This window comes from Micromys minutus, assembly GCF_963924665.1.
Source record: "Micromys minutus genome assembly, chromosome: 1".
Classification (NCBI taxonomy): Eukaryota; Metazoa; Chordata; class Mammalia; order Rodentia; family Muridae; genus Micromys; species Micromys minutus.
The window spans coordinates 21,871,319-21,893,075 of record NC_137969.1 but is presented as its reverse complement, the minus strand read 5'-3'; the positions used below and the strand labels follow the sequence as shown (position 1 = coordinate 21,893,075).

Below are 21,757 nucleotides of genomic sequence, written 5' to 3'. Positions count from 1 at the left end.
TATCCAGTTCTTCCACCACAGATCTGCATGCCTAGGCCTCATTCTATTTTTACAGCCTTCCTTGATACAACAGAGGAGTGATATCTAGCTGGCGGTGGAGTTACCAGCATCCCTACAGATGTGTTGGTATTTCAGCTGCCCCTGCTTTTCTGGATATCAATTGGAATTCCCAACTTGTTCTATCTTTACTTAACCTGAATTGATCATCTATGTCTGCCATCAAAACTTTGTAACTTGTTCCCTAGATCACTTTGTGTTCATTTGTGAATGGGTTGACATGAATTAGGAATATTCCAAGCCTGCAGCCAGTACTGCAACTCCAACAACTCTGCTCCCTCCTATTTAATTTTTTAAAAGCAATTGACATTTTGGATACATATATAAAGAGATTATTCTACTTATAACAAATAATTTATAAATGCAGGATACTGTACCCTGACAAGCCAGATGGCTGCTGTTATTTTATTCTTTCTTGTGTTTTATGGTAAAGGCGACTTCACATTCCATGTTTACAAAAAGAGGCAGTATGCAAATGTCATGGGTTTTTCACTTTTATAATCATATTTTCTAAGATTAAGTTTATAAATACAACAATTGATTTAACATTAATTGGTACCAAGAGGTGTTTTCCATTGTTACATTTATGCATGGATGTGTATGTGTGTGTGTGTGTGAGTGTGTGTTTGTACATGTACGTGTGCTTGTGTATGTGTGCCTATGTGTACGACTCTCAGTGTGTGGTGTGTATGTGTGTGTGTGTGTGTGTGTGTGTATTCTTTCATTGCACAGCATGCCTGTGGTGGTCATGGGGCAAGTTGCCAAAATTGGGTCTTCTGTTCACCACATGGGTCCCAAGGATGGAGCTGAGCTTGTTGGGATTAGTAGCAAGAGTCTTTACCCACTCAGCTGTCTCTTTGGCTGATTAAATTTGCACTTTCCAATGCCGTAGCAGCTCTTCATATAGATATTGATCTTATAGACCCTTTTACAGTTACCTCATATTAAAATCTCTACTGGGCTATGAGTCTTTATCGGGTTCTGAAATTATTTATGAATCCCAAATACAGCCACTTGGTTGCTACATGCACCAAAGTGTATGAACCTAAATGGTGAATTTCTGGTTTTAAGGGGTTGTTTTGTAAAGTCTGTTCTATGGTTGTGGAGCACATTCAGGGACCATTTCCCCCAATCACCACTTGAGTTGGCTCTTCCTCTCTCAAGTCTATGAGATAGGAGTCTCAGCAGATCATAAATAACTACACCCAGACATTGTGAGGGCGTGATTCCTAATGGTTTTTTTAAAGTCGACACAGTTTATTGTTGCTTCCTGTTCTTTACATTAATGCTAATGTATTGATTGAAAGAAGACCAGCAAAGAGCTTGATGTGACAGTGACTCTCTCCTGTCCCTTCTACAGCTTGAACACACAGTTGTAGAAACCTTTGCTGGTCCCAACACTCGAACTCTAAAGCCTTGAATGTAAAGTGTTCAAGGAATGAAAAGGACACTAGTGTTTGTTCAGGAACGACCAGGGAGAAGAAGGTAGCAGTGAGACATGGAAGGGTGAAGGGTGATGTTTTCCTAGCTGAAAGAAGGAGCAGGTGGGTCAGAACAAGGACCTTTCATAAAATTCTTCCAACTCCAAAGAACCTGAGAAACAAGGGAACACTTCAGTCAGGAGAGAAATACACATAGAAATACAAAAGATGCCCTGGCTTAAGAGTAAAGGAGGGATAACAGAGGAAACATGTTTTGAAGACACACGATCAATAATTAAGGCCATATTCAATGAGAAGCTAGGCTAGTGTACAAGGTAGGTGTGTGTGTGTGTGTGTGTGTGTGTGTGTGTGTGTGCATTATCAAGTGTATGTATGTGCATACACCTATGCATGACTATTGTGTGTGTTTTCAGTGTTAGGAATTAACTCTGAGCACTCTCACTTATCCTACTCTAAGGAAGGACTGGACCACTGAGCTATATTCACCATCACATACCCTGCCTTTTATCCTTCTAGTTACTTTTTAAAAGAGAGATCTTACTAAATTACTTGGGCCAGATCTTTAGCCCACGTTGACCTGTGGTTGCCACTTCTCAAATAGTTGGGCATGAAACTCCATCATGCACGGGTTTAAACATTAACATTAAACAGTAACCTTTCTTCAGCAAATAAAAGCAAAGTGAAGAGTGATGTGGCCATGAGTCCCTCCCTCATGCCTCCCCTACCCTAAACTCAAGTCATATATTTCATGTTCAAGTTTTCCTACTAGTATATTAACTGGAGAAAAATCAGTAAGTCTTTAAGTTATTCCACCTTTAATGAACTCAATTTGCTTTCTCTTTTCATCCATGAACTGGAACCTAAGATTTTTCTTTTGAATACATGTCCAGAGAGAAATGGTATTTTCAAGAACAAAGAAAAATAATTACTTTTAATTTAAAACTAGTGTTAGGTGAATTAACACTATTTGGGCTTTCTATTTCCAGTCAGTAAAAGAAAATAATAATTGATCATGATAGCTTAACAACAGTGACTTCATGAGAGAAGGAAATTCTGGTTAACTTGGCCTATGTCAGATAAGGATAGTTTCCTGGGCAACATAAAAATTACCTTCCTTTTCCCCCAGATAAAATTAATTTAAGAAAAAGTTCTGTTTTACTGTGAATTTACCCTTGTATTATTTGATCTCTTAAATTTGCTACACATGATCTGGTCACGATGGGGCTTTTATAAGCACAGAAATACTGGGTGTTCTCTCTCTTCAGGTATTACAACTTAGTCTGGTGCAGCAACCCTGGATGTGGGTGTAAAGTTGCTGCATCCTGCATGCATACTAGCGCATCTTTTACTTAAGTCTGGAGATGATGAAAGTTTCTGCTGTTGTCTAAGCATAAGATCATCTCAAGCCCGGAGGTAATCACAAGTTAACTTTCTTAGTCACGGGGTGTTGATGTGTTACAGTGAGTGTTGTGGATGTAAAGATTATGAGCTGTAATTATTATTGATGCTACTGTTATAATTATGCCTTGGGGCTAGATAAGGCATGCACCAGTCTATCAGAATCCACTCCCCAAGTCATATTTGAAGCATTGCTTCAGTAGGGTATCCACTAAGGCATTCTCTCCAACCATCTGATACAATTGTTGAACTAATCCATTTCAAGCTGTTCTTTAATTCAGCAAAGCTGGGCAAGGAAAGTGACTGACGCCTGTGCAGTGATGTCCAAGTGACATTAGGAGTTAAATTAGCCTTTCTATTCCCCAAGGCCTTGTCATAGCATGTCCTGCTCTGAGTCAGAGCTGTCTATTCCAGGCTCGTTTAAGGTCTTCCTGAGCCACTCTTGTTCCCCAGAGGTTATCTCTCCTACACACCTCCCCAGAAAGCTTCATTGCATTCCTTCCTTCTTGTAAACTTCTGACTCTTCCTCACCTCTTGCAATAAAAGACATGGACTGCTGTGCCCTCCCTGGCTTGCAAATTGCTTTTCCAACGGGTCTAAATGGCAGGCTACTGAAACAGAGCGTGTTGCTCTATCCATCAAGAAAACTGCACATGTGACTTCTGTTTGCTTACAATGTCCTTTCTCCCCGTTTTACACAATTAACTCCTATCTTTCTCTGACCCGGGTGGTCAGTGACATTCTGCAGGTTGTCTCCAGTGACCTCTCACCTTGAAGGAAATAATTTCTTCTTCCATTTGGCTAATTGCGTACCTTATCTGTAGCAGTCATCGAGTACCTCACACTGAATGCTGCCTCTTCGGGGAGGACGTGAGCTTCAGGGGTTTGGGGACCATGGGGATGGATTGTAAAATGTAGACCAATGCCTACCACCAGTCTAATCTCTGCTGCACTGGGTTTTATTAGTTTGAATGTCATTGGGAAATTATTCCACTTTAAACTCAAGTGGCATGCATTTTGTCTGTGCTGTGTGTGACATCAGTGAAGATACCTAGAAGATCAGCTGTGAGTAATGCAGAGAAATCTCTACTTCGGTAGAAGTTCTACAGACAGGCATAGGACACATACAAGTTTCACCTGCAAGTCAGTCAAAAGCTCCATGAGAGGAGGGAAACGTGTCTCCTGTCCAAACTACCCTCTATGTGTGGACACTGCCTGTCTTCAATACATATTAAAATAAGTGATTGGGCTGCTCAGTCTCACCTCCTCTACAACAAATTAGGTTTATGATTTGCAGTTTTGTCCATTGGCATTTTAAAAATCTAGAATCCATGTTGAGCAATGGATCACACCAGAGTGTCTGGCTCTAATTTTAGGAGACAGAATGTTACAGGGCTAACAACCATCTGTTTCCTTTGAGCAAATCTGTAACTGTAAAGTGTGAATACAGATTTTTATAGCTTTTATTGAATTTTTAAACTACAGAATTTTTAATTTATTGAAGGAAATTTATTTTTTAAGCAAGAAAAAAAAAACCTAAAATTTATCTAGAGGTAATGTTTGTAAACTGTGACTAAGTCTTCAGTTTACCTTTTTGCTTTTATATGTAGCAGCAAAATATATATGCCATATATGTGGCACATGAGATAATCAATTTTTAATATAAGCAATGTGTAGTAATACATAGTTAATTTATGGTGCATTATAATACTTAATAAAACTATATTATCTATATTTCCCAAAGCTATAGTATTTATGCTAATGGACTTATGTGTACTGTGTACATGTCTGTAGTCTCTTATGTGAAGTTTAAAAGAATCTGGAGATAATTTTCCCTTTAATTTCACTGGCAAGTGTTTAAGCAAGAATTTATAAAATTATATACAACCAGTAACTGTAAAAATGCAAATTAAAATGAATCTTACTCTTGTGTCTATAACTCAGGGAACTCTCCCCCACAGTTCCTCTCCACACTACTCAAGTTTATAAATGCCTGAGGACAGGGACACAGGAAGTTTGGGCCCAAGCAATACAGAATTAAAGGGTGTGTTGTGTGGCACCTTCACAAGGTAGGCAGATTTATGACCATGTTACCATGGACCTCAGATGTGGCTCAAATGGCATCAGTAGGCTCACTTGCCTGGACTGAAGAAGTGTGGGAGATCCTGTAGGTATCCTTAATCATTTTGATGTTACTCCCCTCACTTAGAACATTAATTCCTGCTAACTGCTATGGTTAATGAACACACTCCCCTGTGTGTGTTTTAAGTGTTATATATCCATGAGAAATGGGACAATTCTTATTACACTTACTTTAAATTCTATGAAAAAAACATAAAATTTAATTAAAATTTACCCATGAGTATTAAATTTTAGGAATATTATATTGTTTATAAGCAAATATTTTTAGTTGCATTGATCAATAAACAATGATAGCAATTAATAAATATCCGTGGGTTAATGTACAAGTAAGTATATGAGAATGCATACATCTATATGAGGTCTGATGCATTGTAGGCTATATGTGGCCATACCATGTTGATAAGAATATGGGCTTCTCCATTTATTTAACTTAGAGTATTAAATATCAAATCAAAATGCTCTTCCAGAATTTGCATCATGCTCTCTATATAATTGTCTGTATTTCTGCATATTGCTTTTTTCAATCAGCAAAACATTTTGAACACTGTCTTCTTGTCATAAACATACTTTAAATACAGCTGAAATTATTCCCCGAAGCTTGTTTCCTTAGACATTGTACTCATCTGTAAAAACATAAAAATGACAAGCATTTGTTGACTATTTTCTGTGTATCAGAAGTGCTAAAAAAATTTCCAAACACTCTCATTCCAAACATGTAAAGCTTAAAGCATTAAAGTTAAGTTTCTAACTTCATCTTGTGATGTTGTTAAATGTTTTCAAATACAACACAATCTTATTATACTAAGCTGAATTAGAGAGTTTCTGAAAATTATGAACAGCTAGTGGTGACTAATTTGTCTTCTAGGCAGCAGGTAAGGCTGTTTAAGACAGCTCACTTTATGGACATGCATTTTGTTTTCCTAGATGAGCAAGGCAAAACCTTCACTTCCACGGGCCCTTTTGCCCTTTAATCGGCTGCATGAGATGGTCTTAACATTTTCAACCTCTTATGGTCAGTTGTCACCCTGACCTAAAACCTCCTCAGAAACTAGGCTTCTATAACAATGACACACTACTGTACAATAACAAAAGATTCTCTGTCCCCTGGTTCTGGAGGTGTGCAGTTTGAAACTGCTGCCTCTAGAGTCAAGCCTGATTTGGCAACTTCCAAGCAAAACCTTTCCTGGCTTCTGTTGGCATCTGGTGTTCTTTGCTTTTCTGCCATCATGACCACATTCTGGGTCTTCTTCATCTTCACAGGACTTTCTTGTTCGTGACCTTTCCTCTGTCATTTCCTTTTTTCTCTAGTAAGGGTGCCCCATTAGATCAGCTCGGTCCTCATGAGTATTCATGATGCTGTGTGATCAACATCTATCCTGCGTACATACCTGCCAAGATCTTTATCCCATACACCTGTCCTATGCCATGGTGCTGGATGAGATATACTTTTGACAGCCAGTATTCAACCCATTGCACCATAGAATCCCAGTCTCTGCCCTTTGAAAAATTATATAAACTGCAAGTTCTATTCTTTGAGGGTATTCAATGGAGTAAAGGAATGAATGTCCTGCCATCATTATTGCTATCAGTCTTGCTAGGTTATTTTATGTGAAATCACAGCGGCATCCTAGCTCTACCTCTTTGCATAGAGCTTTGAGTCTAGAGACCTGAATCACTCCTGCTGCTCTTTCCCCGCTACCTGATATGAATGTTTAGCCAAACAATTTAAGCTCTACGGAATTCAGGTATAGCTTATATAAAACAGAAAAAAAAGAACCTTGCTGTACAGGGTTGCTGTGAAATTTTAAGTAACATCATGTGTCTCCTGACACATGATGCCCCCTTGGTATGTGTATAGAGTTTGCACCTTGGCCTTTTTCTGACTTCCAGTTCTAATTTGGGTTTCTTTCACAGGTGGCAGACCAAAGAATCATATCCACTGAGTGTAGGCTCAGCTGTAACTCTCCGAGAGTAATTTTCTCCTGTATTTTAAGTTCATGTGAGGTGGCTCACTCTTATGCTAATGCTCTGACAAAGATATGGGAAGCTAAATCTGTCATCCTTGGAGGATTTTTCCCACTTCTCAGAAGCTATCGTCCTAGCCTGTTCAGGATTTATTAAATTCCTCTCCAGTGAATTCACATTTTTGACAACCAAGATGGCAGGCTGTTCTTGATTCCTACAAGCCCCAACATACACCTGAAACAAGGTGGGCCCAGCACATCCAGCTGCTGGCCTCTCATTTTTAATGACCTGAAGATATTCATTCTTCATGACTATTCTTTTCCCTCCTTAGGGTTAACAGCATATTTCCTTCTCTGCTCCATGAAACAATGTATTCAATCTGAGCCAGCCTCTTGTCTTTTTCTCACACAGTGTCATGTGTTCCAGTAACAGAAAAAAATTCCCAGTGTACCAATATGGGTGCGCTCAGCACTGGATTCAAAGCTATCTGCATCTGCTCTGTAAATTGAGAGAATGTTCTGAAAGCTCTACTGAAAAATTCTACTTAACCTTTAGTATATCTCTATGGTTTGTATTTCTCGAGCATGCGTAAAGGAGAGAGTATTAACAGATATATTAAAATCATGAAGAACCTGTGTTTGAGGTTTGCCTTCCCTGGCTGCTTTGGGAATGGGCCGATTGTGTTGTATGAGCCCTGCTCCCAAAGCCCCTTCCAGGCAATCTGCCCTTGGATGGAGAGAGACCATCCATCTTCTTGCCTCTTTAACTTATAGGTGATGATCACTCCCTAGAGTAGCCAACATCCAGACCAAATTCAACACTTGTCGACTGCTTAACACTGACCACATTAATGTGCTGAATCTTTTATCTCCCCTCCAATGAGTCAACCTGAGCATGTCATCGCTTTTTGCTTGCTCTGTAGAAAACGCAGTGGGATTCTTCAGTTGAGATACTGGGGTCAGGATAGTCACGCTTCATAGCATTAGATGGGATGCAAATGCCTGGATTGAGTGGGTAGTTTGATTTGGCATCAGGAGGTGAAGTACAAATACAAACTTAAGACAGAAACACAAACCAGAAACACAAAGGTGTGTGTGTTGGTTTGTTTCATCAGCTTGACCCAAATCTGAACATACCTGGGAAGGGGGAACTCTAACGAAGAAGACAACTCTATGAGATTAGCCTGTAGGCAAGACTTCAGGGTAAAGTGTTAATTGATGATGGGTGTGGGTGAGCCGAACACACCGAGAGTAGTAACACCCCTACAACGTGGTGGGCTTGGATTGTATAAAAGAAAGCAGTCTAAGTCAGCTAAGCATTGTTTTTCCATGGTCTCTGCATCAGCTCCAACCTCCAGGTCCCTGCCTAGAGTTACTGTCTAGACCTTTCTCTTTGATGGAGAAATAAACCTGAAGTAAACCCTTCTCTTCCTAAGTTGCTTTTGGCCATGTTGTTTCATCACAGTGATAGAATCCCTAACTAAGACATGTATCTGTTACTCCTTGCTCCTGCTCCATCCCATGGATGTTTATTCCTTGGGACATGAAGTAAACTAGGTTTTGTAGTCTAAAACATGATTTTATACACACACACACACACACACACACACACACACACACACAGAGAGGGGGGGGGAGGGAGAGGGAGAGGGAGAGGGAAAGAGGTGGGGGAGGGAGGGAGGAACCTGAAGTATAGACAAATCAGTGGAGAAACAATGAAAGTAAACAAATATTCAAAGACTTTCTGAAGATCCCAATGTGGGTTAGTCTCAGCAGTTACAGTGGCACGCCTCCCCCACATCTGTCACTTTTCTGCCCTCCACATCTGTTGCTCTTGGCTTGTATAAGGTTCCTGTGAAGATTTTACCAAGAGAGCCTTGATTCAAATGTATCATTGGGCCCCTTGTCCCTGTGATAACTAAGGTGTGGAAAGATCAGATTTCAAAACGTTCTTTTTGGTCTGCGACCTTCAAAAAACAGTCTGTCGTACATTGTGCCCTCCAGGTGGGCTGACTCATCCCTGAGATGGTGCTGTGTGTCAAACATTTAGACTCCAGATGGAGCCCTGTAGCTTCTTTCTTCTTCCTGTAAATATCGTTGCTACCTTTGAAGGATCACCACAAGCACTTAAGACCACTTGATGAAAGGCTCCTAATTGAATCTTTTGAATAAATGAGTAATTATTATCCTTTCATCTGAAATATGCTGGGCAGGCGCTCATAATGGGAATTGACAAGATCAGAGGAGTCTAAAGTTAGGGCTTGCAAGCCATCGTTGCTCATAATTAGTGTAGATGTGTTCATTAGCTAGCTTTGTCCCCCACTCATAAGTAGAGCACAAGTTGGAGTCCCTCAGGAAATTGAATTGTGAGTACAGAGACACTGAGTTCTCTGGGCTGATTGGATGCAGGTGTTATACAGAAGAGCTTCCTTGGAGCCATGTTGCTCTCATTCTGACCTGTGGATTTAGGTAGGCATAGACTACCACTGAGCCTCAATTTCTTCATCTGCAAATGGGCAGTGAGTTAAATTTTGACCAAACATAAGCAGACTCCGTGTCTTTTGAGCAAACTGAGTTCACATTTTTGTATTCGTTAGCATCAGGGTTGTCACCTGACAGGAATGTGTACTCATCTCCTGTTTTATCTTCTTTCACTTGGTCATTGTATTTTGACATTGGTTTCTTCCATTTTAATTCTGACTACATTTTCATGGATGTTCAATGAAAAGGCAATTTCCCATCATCTTCATTCTCCTCCACTATCTACCTTCTCAAAGTTCTATTTTCTTCTTTTTTCCCTTCCTCCCTTTTTCCTTTCCAGATATTTTATTGCCCTTACTAGCATGACCCAAATATTTGTTTCCATTTTACCAATACCAAACATTACTTTATTTATATTTCAGTACTGAGGTGGACTATATTATTTTTCAGAGAACAAATTTCCAGATAGTCAAATGATGCAATGAATTTAAGGAAAACCCACCAGTTTATAAATTTCTTTCTTATGTTCAGATGGACAATTAGAAATCCTTTCAGTTCTAGGAAGGTATGGAGCCCAGGGCTGACATGCCTCGGGCTCACTTGCTGTGGACATGCCACGCTGAGGTAAGCGGATGGTGAAGATCACCCCCATGAAGCCCTCCACAGGACAACTGCCTACTGTGGAGGCTGGTCATTCTGCACTGGACCCATCCACCTGGGCTCAGCCCCTGCTGTTCAGGATGTGGCTTCCTGAGAGCTTCTTCAGCATTTAACTAACTTTGTTGGTTGAAGGTGCTGGGGCTGTTTCTCCACACATGAACCGATCTTCGTCATAAGTCACTTTTAGAATGAGTGAGCAGCTAGGACACGTTGCCACATCTTTTCCATTTTCCAAATCTTCCTTGGTGATGGAGAAGTTATCACCACACAGGCGGGGGTAGAAATATGTCTCTGAGTCCCTGTCATATTGGAAGTCCTCGATCTCGACCTTGTCAGGAAACACTGCCAGGGTCACCCAGTTGGCACAGCATCAGTCTGCCTAGCTGCGCCCAGGCAGGATAGGCGTGGACTTCGTGGCCCCTGTTTAGTTTTAAAACGTATGTGTGTGTTTATGTACAAGTGCATACGTGCATGTGAAAGTCAACATTATGTGTTTTTCCTATGAGACATTTACTTTATTTTTGATATAGAGCTTCTCACTGGGACTTTGGACACATTGTCAAGACTGGGATAGCTAGCCAATGACATTCACATACCTTCCTGCCTCTTCTTTGCCAGTCCTGAAATTTAAATCATATATAATTGTGCCCAGCCTTAAATATCAGTGCTGGGGGACAAATTCAGTTCCTCATGGTCATATGTTATACAAGCTGAGCTATATCGGCAAGTCTGAGTTCACTTTTGTTCCAGTGAACCAGTACTCATGACTGTTAACTCACTGCTATACCTTATCATTAAATTAGTTGTTTACTTGTGTCTACATGATGAGAGTTTAGCCAAACCCTGCTGGACTTACCTTCAAAATTAAGGTTTGTTTCATTTGACTTTCATCTTCTTTGTGTAATCTGACATGCGAATTTTATTCGATGACTTTTGTCATCAAATAGAAGTTTATATAGGATGGAAATTCTTATATTTCATGTTTTGTTATTTCTTAAATAGTATTTAGCACCATTGATTATGGCAAGTTATGGTCTTGCTTACAGTCTACAGTCAGGAAGCCGAGTAGTATCAACAACCATAAGGGCCAGAGATGGTATCCTAAAGTCAAGGGTATGTAGGATATTTGTACTTAGGATATTTGCTGAACGATATTCTAACCAATCAACATGGTTTTTCAATTTTTTTATTCTCTTTATATTTTCTATATATATTTGGCCATATTCAAAATATTTGCCAGAAAGTATCTTTGTCAAATTGGTAGATGAAACTCAGAAAATTTCCTTTGTGTTTTATTTGATAGTTTCAGAAAGACTTTATAATATAATTAATTTTAAATTTATTATATTTCTCCAAAGTTTACTTTGCAGTTGTTTTCATGGGGTGTCTTTTTTAATAAGTTGTCAAAAAACTTAATATGCTGAGAACAATCATTTTGTGAGTCAGTATATCAGTAGCCTTCTACCTTTTAATTGTGAATAACACATAGGTAGAATTTAATGTTTAATGACAATTGGTTTATAAGTTTTGCCTCAGGTCATGGTTAGAAGCTATTCTTATTAAGGCTGTGTGACTATGCTTCTTCTTGCTCCATTTGGTTTTGATGCTTTTATTTCTTGTAATTTTTACCACTTTTTTCCCCTGTAGTATGAGTTTGAAACAATGGTCATATTTATCTCAAAAAGAATCATGTTGTTTTGTGTTTCAGATGGTACTTAAGAGTATTCATCACAGAAGTAAGGAAGCTCTCCGGAGGGGGGGCTTGGAGAATGTGTTATGATGGGCAAAACCCCCAAGAACACACTGATCCAACAAGGTATATGGAAGCCAAACATTACAGGAAGTTTTTGATTCTCCCTCCACCAGGCATCCCATCATGGAACAGAGGAAAGAAAAATCAGGAGCCAGATCACATTGGGCTCCAGACCTAGATTTTGCTCAAAGACAGTAAGCCATCATTTGAACACTGGATAGTAAGTCAATCACTGAAGCATGAAGCTTGTGAGATACATTCCCATGACCAGGTAGGCTATTGAAACAGCCATCACATACTTTTCTATGGAGAGAGGAAGAAAGCTCCTGCTCTCTAAAAGGATACCCATCTTCCCACAGTCTCTACTGTAAGGAGAGAAATACCAGAGATAGAGGCATCCAAGGCTTAGAAAGAAAAGTGATCCATTGGCTGCCCCTAGGTGAGAAAGAGAGAGAAAGAATGAGATATAAAAAGAGATTTTAATTTTTCTGTCTTGACCAGGAATGAGTACAGACAAAGATAATAATCATAAATAATAATGGTAGTTAACCGTGGTAGTCTCTATAATTTCAAAAGCCCAGTACTAAATGCCAATATGTTTCCGTATTTAAAGCCAACAAAAACACAGCCTTAAAGTTACTAAAATTAAAGCCTTTTATTTTGTTTGATAGGTTCTTCCTTTCAACGTTTTCTCTTTAATGTCAATAGGAAAACATTAAATTTCTAAATGGGCGACGTGACTTTTTCTAGTTACCCTTATGGGTGAAGACCATTGCTGAATGTGCATTCATAAACACATTTCTGTATATAAATGTCTATGAAATGTGACTGCTGGCTCTGCCTCTCCAGGGCTGAGACAAGCCAGTGACACCATCCTTGGTTTTAAGCATCACTGTTGCCTAATTTACTGAAAGATAAGGGGTTGGAGGTAAAAACATGGTGGGCACCAATTCTTGGTCTTTTGCTTTTCTTTCATGAAACCATGTCTGATGGGAAAAACTGGCTAGCGTGAGAAACTAACAAATATAGGAAAGAGAATGTCAGGCTTTCCTGGCCTCTGTGCTAACTTTTCAATTTCTTGGTTTGAAGCAAGACCTCTTTGGAAAGGAAACCATGGTCTCACTGAGCTTTCAGCTTCTCTGATGTTCAAAGAGGACCCAGTACCTGTGTTGACTGGGTCTTGCTGACTATTCAGTCACACTTCTAGAATTCTACTTTTAGGGAGGTCTGCAATGCTCAGTGATAGCATGTATCAGGGCAGGTGGGCTTACATATTTGCAAGTATTTTTATCTTGCCTGTGTTTGCTCCCTTGTCACACTGGTCATCGATTACAAAATATAACTTCAAAGATAAAATTAAGTGATTCCAAGAGAGTGGACAGTGGTATGGTAAATTAAGCAAGAGGCTCTAAAGCTGCCAGGTGCTATGTGAACTCCTTCATAGAGTTGGCTGTGACAACAGATGTTCTTTGACCAAGTGCTTAGACTTGCAAGTGCTCCTTAGATATGATATCAGTTAATTATCTCAGAAACCTGGTGCTAATTCTCATCTATGGACAAGAGAGCTAGAAGACAGGAACATGCTTGTCTTGAGCCGTCTCTCTCAGCTGACCAATGTCAGAACTGAAAGTAAAGACCTTCTCTTTGTGGCCCCAGATCCCAAACTCTGAACCCCTCTCCCCACTCTTCATGTCCATGGAGCAGACAGTCGAGATTAAAAGCCTTACAGATCAAGATGTATGGGAGTTTTGAGTTTGATACTCTGTGTGATTCTTTCAAAGTTTATGGCAAGGGGCTTCACTCAATTCTCATTTAATAAACATCAAAAATCAGAGGAATATCTAATTGATTTGGGATGATACAGTGTAAATTTTCTTCCCAGCATTCCATCTTTTAGAAACGTTTCCCTTACACGTGTAATAGAATCCCATTTCTCTGAGCTTCAGAGGTAACAGTCTATCAGGAAAGGTTACCAAGAGAAGCTGATGAAGAAAAAGGCAAGAGTCTCAAGGAATGTACTGTAGAAAATAAACACTGCATACACACTAAATAATGGCTCAGTAATTTTTTTCTAGATAAAACCAGCTGCCAATGTCAAGCCAACAAAAGTCCATTTTTAAATTTTATCTGAAACTTTACATATTGTTTTTCTATCTCTGAGTTTATAAATTATGACAACCAAGCAAGCCTTGAACATCTGAGTTGCTGGCAGACTATCTTGCCTTTGCATGGATGTAGTTTATTTAGGAACTAGGGCAAGCACAGAGGAAGTTCTGGAGGAAGGAGGGGAAGAAGGGAGGGAGACAGTGAGGTGAAAAACACACATAGAGAATGAAATAAATATATTGTGATATTTGAAGTCTTTATTTTAGCCCTACCTAAAAGTGAACCTTAACTCTCTAAAATTTACAGGCAAATTCTATTCTCTTCTTTACATTAGTTTGAACTGCAGTGTTAATGCTTAATCAATACAATAGTTCTTATTAATGCTGGCAGATTCTTGTAAAGGTATTCTATTGTTCATTCATGCAAACTTATAGAATTATAAACAGTGGCTCATTTATTCTTCTGTTATAAGAGTAGATTTTTTTTCCTGGCCATGCCTCCTGTGGATGATACATGCTATGCACACACAATTCTGGGGAAAGCCTAACATATAGATAAAAAACATTTTCTGTTTGGAAAAAAAAAAAAAAAAAACGAGAAAAAAATGTTCCAGAAAGCCAGGACAGTGCTGATTTTCGTCCCCTAAGACAATCCTGCAGTAATCATTTATAGTACCATTATTTTTTTTACACCCAGAAGGATTTTGGTTGTGAAATAGGTCAGCTGATTCAGAACACAATGGCAGCTCAGCTAGGAGAACACTGAAGAATGCAATCTTATAAGGTCAGAGTTCACCTGTTCATTTATGACTGCACTGGGTACCTTCGGCTCCCTTTAATAATATAGTGTAACTGTTTCTAGGGCCATGTGGGGCACATGGTAGATATGAATGTGGCCCAACATGGAAAAGTAAAATGTATTAAAATATGAGATTTATTTTCTATGATAAAAATGACTTGACCTTATGGCCCTCTAGCATTAATGTTGTAGGTAACAATGTCACAGTACAATGTTTTTGCAAACTATGGGCCTTGGGTTTGATACTTTTAGATCTGATACATAGGCCCCCAGACAAGCCTTTGTTGTTCCATGTAGTTCAGGAAAGCTAAAGTATTAAACATCCCTAATATAGAGGCGTAATAATTATTTGCCAAATATATGATAAAAATGCAGCCTGGGAGTGAGTGCAGGGAAGGATGTCCTAGATTTGAGACAGGAAGGCTAGAAGAGGGCTTTTTACATGAGCAAACATGAGCCACCTTCTGTCAAGGTAAAAGAGGATCTCTCTGAGAGGAGATGGAGGCCCCAAGAGAGCTGGGTAACTCGTGGAAGTTCAAAGTCAGGAAAACAGCACAAAAACCCACCAGAAGCCTGATCCCCAGAACTCAGTGTATGTTCTGCTCTCAGGGAGGAGCATCAATCCCTCCTGGATCATAAGGATCCTAATGGGACCTGTAGGGGGTATGGAAAGCAGGTAACCAGTTCATGTCATTTAGGAAGATCACTTTTGCCACCATAGAAGGAATCAGGGAAAGGGAAAAATGGAGTATGGAAAACCAGTTAGAAGTCTGTGTGGAGAGCAGGTAGAAGGATATGTTAATACAAGGGTTTGCACGAGCCAGTGGCCTCCTTGAGCAGATTCCCACATCTCTCCAGCATCATGAGAACAGGATAGACAAGGACTAATTTTATTCAACAACATGCATGGATGCATTCTATTGGGAACAGTTTGAGACTCTCATTTGAATGTTTTTTCCCTTCTGTAGCATAAATTTTACAAAATTCCAGTGGTTATTCTTTAAAAACAATCTAATCCTGATAACTAGAATGACAGTTTTATAGCAACAGTGAATACCTACATCACAATCCCCACCATTTGGGAAAACTTTTTAGATAGCTCTTAAATCTTAAATGATTGACATTGTCTAAAGATTATGGGACAATGTCTTTGGGAGGCCTGCAAAGAAACCAAATGACTCTGGGTTTAGTGATGTAGTCTGATAGCCCCAGCATTCTGGTGAGCATACCAATAGCAGGCTGCAAAGATGATTTGTATGAGCCCAGCTTCACCTATCACTCTTCTGTCCGCTCATCTAAGAGATGGAAATAGACTCATATTCCACAAGGAAAATGGGATATGATAGTCCCAATGCAGGAAGTGAATAGAAATGGGGGTAGCAATAGGCTTGTTCCTCCTGCATCCCCATCGTACCAATGAACTAAAACAGTTAGGGTCATAAGTAAAACAAATGAAAATGTTGTAAACCTGTGTTTGTGTGTGTGTTTGTGTGTGTGTGTGTGTGTGTGTGTGTGTGTTTGTGTGTGTGTGTGTGTGTGTGTTTGTGTGTGTGTGTGCGAGTGTGTTTAGAATTAGGCAGCTAGACTCAGTTTGGATGTTTCCAATTTTGTGGACAACATCCAGTGCGTCTTCATCCAGAGTCATTGGAACATGTGTTTTTGGTTTTGTTTTTTTCTTCTTCTCTTCATCAGGCCTTATTGAGTATTGACTTGGGCCACATTAGTGTCATAGAGTTCGATCCGATGCTTGTTGGCCTTGGCATCCACAGTGAATACAAGTGTGTTGTCTTCTGTCTTCATTGAAGACTTCATTGAAGTGGTCAGGTGCATTTAGCTGATGGTATAGTGTGCAGGCTCCTTTCTTCTGGGTGAGCTTTGGTCAGGGTATATGGGCTGCTCCTGGAGTACTAGGGTCTTAGGCTGGCAGAACTGGGGTGACATACAGATCTTTATGTGAGTGTGGACACTTTCAACACTGCCAGCGTGATTTTCAGTGCTTCTGTTTTGGCTTTGGGAAGGCAGAAACTCCTTCTGTTTCTGAACCTTCTTCACAAAAAGGGTTCGTTTCTGAACCATCTTCACAAAAAGGGTTCACTCCAGTTTTTTTCAACTTTATTTTTTAAAAAAAGAGAGAGAGAGTTACATGTACAGATTTTTAAAAGCATTTTTGCCTAAAACTATATGAATATATTTTTGTCAGTACTTGATTATTTAAAGGTTTGATATCATTCCCAGTCTTAACGGAAGTAACTCACTTAGGTACCCATTGCCACAAACAGTTGTACTGATTTCCTGCACTGGGACTCTCACATCTCATTTTCCTTGTGGAATATAAATATATTTCCTTCTCTTAGATGATTAATCAGAATAGAGATAGGTGAAGAGCTGCTCACACAAATTATCCGGCTCCTCCCCTCCATCCCCCCCCCCCAAAATAAGACAGACTCCTCTGTTCTATAATAGCGTGACATTTGATGTACATTGACTTATGCACATGCGTGAAAAACCCAAGTTCAGTTTACTCTTTGGAATGATTTCTTCACTCTTTAAAGGAAGTGTCACTGAAAAATGCATGGCTCAGAGACCAATATTCATCTTTTAGATTTCAGTTTCACTCAGCAGTAAGAAAGGCCGCTGCTTTTAAATCAATATTTCTCCTGAGCTCTGTCTTAGGGTCTCTATGGAAGCAAATAGACTGGTCCTTCCCCTAACCCCATCCCAGCTTTCTTCAGTTTCTTGGAAAAGACAAAACAGGACTACCCTCATTAAGAGCTCATTAGGAACTAGTAAGTCACTTTGAGCAAGATTACTTCTCCATTTGAGGTTCTCCCCATGGTTTGGAGTGAAATACAAATGCCAAATGCACTGCTGGGTCTGGGATTCATTTGTTTTGCTGTTGCTACTATCTGATGGTCTATCTAATACAGAAAAGTAGCTAAAACCTAAGAACATGCCACGTAAACTCTTGCTCTGATGATTCTAACAACAACAACAACAAAGGGCAAGATGATCTTGGGGCCATGGAAAGAAAAACTAAAGAAGAGGTGCTTTTTCTTCAGTGTGAAGGGGAAGGTGACAACTGAGAATTCACAGTTAATAAAAGACAGAAACATAACCTTTCAGGCCAACGGTATTGACTTACCAGTTAGTGAGTGCTGCCCGTACTTGAAGAGAGACCAAAGAGTATAAAGCCCCAGTGTGAAAGCAGTTCATGAGCTCCGGAATGTAGAGCTATTCAGTGACAATAGTCACCAAGGTGACATCATGATGGGATGGTGTGGTGTACAGAATGAGCCAGCCTGGGACCAGGAAGAGTCCTACTTTAAAGTCAGAAGACTCTGCAGACCATCAGAAGTGGGGAAAAAAAGTCCCTGAGGGAGATGGACAGAGATCCTAGGTCAAGTGTGAACAGGAGAATCTCACAGTGTTTGTGTCAGGCATTTGGGATAACAAGGTCAGCTTCCCAGACAGATTTCTAGGCCCACTCCAGACTTTCAGAGGATTTTCTCAAGTGGGTTTTTTTGGAAGGGCTACCTTGTCATAGTCTTTCACCTGCACATAGGTGACTCAGAGCCTCCCAGGAGGTGACACCTCTGACTTCATTGCCACCTCTTGATGACTTTTATTTAGGTCTTTCACTTTGGAGTCATTTCTCTACCTTTCTGCTTTGCCTTGGTGTATTACACCTGAGTTCTCTTGCTCCAGCTTCTGTGCTTGAGTCACAGACCTGGGACTGTGGTATTCATTGTTTATCCCACCCGTCATAGTGCCCGGTATAAAGTGATAACTGAGCAATATCCAATGATTGAGTAAGTTGAGGAATAAATGTACATTCTACATTATTCTTATATAAATACATCTTGATTTTTTTACTATTAGATTTTATATTCTTGTTTAAACTAAACAAAAATCCTCTTTAGACAAGAAAGGGCAATAGGAGAAATATAATTAAATATATAATCAAAATACATTATGTTCATGCCTGAAAATGTCATAATGAGGCCCATAAAATAAAATTGGCATAAGCTAATGAAAACATTGAATTTATCCTGCTTGATTCTCCTTAATTCAGACTATTATGATATCCATGCCTATAGTTAGAAATTTTGATATTCAGTTACAGCTTAGAACTAAGCCAAGTTCGAAGTCAGAAATCCCCCAAATAAGTCAAATGTGAGGAGCAAGATAAAATTGCAGGTTACCAGAATGATTTAAATCTCTTCAGAATCACTTAAAACCCAATGGCAATAGCAGGGAAACTGACATTGGTGAATGCTAATGAAACTGGCTCTAGATGAAAGAAAGACTAGACAAGGCCAACACAACACAGTTCAGTGTGTCAGTGAGGCAAGTTCTGGCAGTGGTGGTAGGGTCTAACTAGAAGAGTGACTGCTACTTTCCCCAGCTTGTGACGACTGCATTCTCTGGCTGACCACGGATGGTCCTAGTCAATTTAAGAACCCAGCTTTTCCTTAGGAGCTATTAGTGTAAGAATAAACCAACTGGACAAGGAACATCTAGATGCTTTTCCAGCTCATGTCTAATTCCAGAATTGGGAGAATTAATGTGGATATTGGAAACGTTCTGTGCTAAGTATACCTGACAACTAAGGTGCTAAGTCACCACCCAGGAAAATTAGGAAGCTGGAAATCTGCAGCTTTGTCGTCGAAACCTCTAGCTGGCTCACCTTCAGTACAAACTCTTGAAAAACTGTCCTCGGATACCTTCTCCTGGCACGTGCGTGTCTGCTGGCATGCCTGTCTTTGGTGACATGCTATTCGCGTGGCTTTCCTTTCAGTCTTTGAAAATGTCAAACCTGCTTGTCTCTAGAGACATTGCACCTGCTGTTTTCCTCATCAGTGATGATTCTGCATCAATTCTCAGCATGAATAGGCCATCATTCTACAGGTCACAGCTCTTCGAGTGTCACCCCTCTATGGAGACCTTGTGACACCCTATCAATAGGATCACCTCCCATCCATCGCTGTGTCACTTCCCAGCATGTTGTTTTTATTGTCTCATTGCAGCCGTCACTCAGCCAGCACGTACAAGATAATTTGCTGTCACTGAAGAAAGAAAGCACCAAACCCCTGGGACTCTTCATATTTGCCCTTGTCCTGGCTCCATCATTTAAAAGGAGCCTTAGCATGGAGTGAATGGCTAATAAAAGTGCATTGGTTCGACTGAAGGAAGATGAATATCTCTGGTATGGGATGGCAGGATCCACACCTTGAAGCAAAAGTGCCAGCAACAGTATGCTGAAAGCAATGTAGTACAGATGTTTAAATTTGGGTCTTGAAATTCAAAACCCATCTGCCTCTTTCTTGTCTCAGTACTAACCCTATATAGTTGACCAGTTTGGAGTCTTCCTGCACCACCAGATGAAACCCAAACTCTGCCTGGCCTCATTTCTTATAGCTCCAGCCTTCTGAAATGCTAATGGTTTCAGTAGGCACCCAGCTGCTTCTCCCTCACTATCTTTGCCTATGCCTACCATCTAGTTTGGACTATTGTTCTTCTACTTAATATCTTTCAATACCTTCTCTATTACCCCCTCCAAGAAGTTTCTAGTACCATAGCCATCCTCCGTTTTTCTATTAGCTGTAATAATAACCCTTCACTTTCTTCTACCATTTTCTTTAAAATTATTTAAAGGTAAGATCATGTAAGTATGTTGCTTTGCTGATAAGCAGTGAGTTTGTGGATGTTACAGGCTCGATGTAACTTACTCAAAGCAAGTTGAAGAGCAAATGGCTCCTTATTTTGTACCCGAAGCCTTTAATTCACAATTTTGACTTTGCTAGCCCCTAGGTTTGTTACTTAAGGCAAGATTCATCTATCACCAGATTTATCTGCCCCTTTATACATTGGGGATGGAATGCCATTACTTCTGTGGTCTGCCGTTGACATAATCTTCTGAAATGATGTGTTGGCATAGTTGTACTCCATCAGTGCTCCTCCCATCACCTTATCGTTCCTAGGTATTTGCATAGTGCCTGTCATAGAAGCACTTTACATATTTCTGAGTGTAGGTCAGGAAGAAGGGAACCATTAAGAAGCTTCCTAGGGCTGCCACAACTGTATACCACAAATGCAACAAGACAGATGTTCCTGTACACTTATGGAAACTAAAGATCCAAAGTATAGGTACCATGTTTCCTTTAGCACCCAGGAGAATTATGCCTGTGTCTCTAAGAATTCTGATAAAGGTTGGCCATCCTTTGTACTCCTGGCTTAGAGCTGCAGTAGCTAAGGCTCCAATCCTATCTTCATATAGAGTTCTTTCCCCTCTTCCCACATTTGTGGTTCTCCTTCTATTCACAAGTGTTTGCAGGAGGACATCACCCATATTGAATTAATAAGTGATGTGTTCCATCTTTTCTTAATTAAACCCATAGTAAATTCGACAGCAAGGACTCCAGAAAGTTGTCTTACAAGCAACCAGTTAAACAGATCCCCTCATCTAGACTGTATCTTGTAAGTTATAGGTCACTGGCTAAAACTTGGGCTGATGTTTTTGTCTATCTCTGAATTAGGAAAATGCCTCCATTCACAAATATGCAATGACTACAGACTGAGTATGAGATTTTTTTTTCCAGTTGCCCAAATACCAAATGGGACAGTAGATAGACGTTTCTTATCCAACTTTCTAAAGGGTCTGTTTTCCATTCAAATGTCCAACCTCCATGAGAACATGAATAAACAGATGCAGGAGACCATTCTTGCACAGCCTGCTATAAAGGATTAGGTTTATGCCAAGTTTCTAAGTCCATTTTGTGTGATAAGTGCTAGCAGATCAGAGGAGACATGATCCTAGGGTAAATGAAAAAGGAATGGCTTAGTGAATATGGCTACAAATGAATTTCTACAAGGAAGTGATTAGAATTCCCCTCTTAACTGTGGTTCATTGTCCTTTTCTTCCTATGTTATTTATTTTCTTTTATCATTCTTCTTTT

General features: G+C 39.8%; 1 pseudogene across 1 annotated transcript; it reads right to left on the bottom strand.

Annotated features, from left to right (window-relative positions):
• Positions 1-10,246: 10,246 nt before the first annotated feature.
• On the bottom strand, positions 10,247-16,877 carry LOC308440104 (diphthamide biosynthesis protein 3-like; annotated as a pseudogene). The gene is made up of 2 exons: positions 16,745-16,877; positions 10,247-10,486 (listed from the first exon to the last, which is right to left on the bottom strand). The product of its transcript is annotated as a diphthamide biosynthesis protein 3-like (transcript).
• Positions 16,878-21,757: the final 4,880 nt, after the last annotated feature.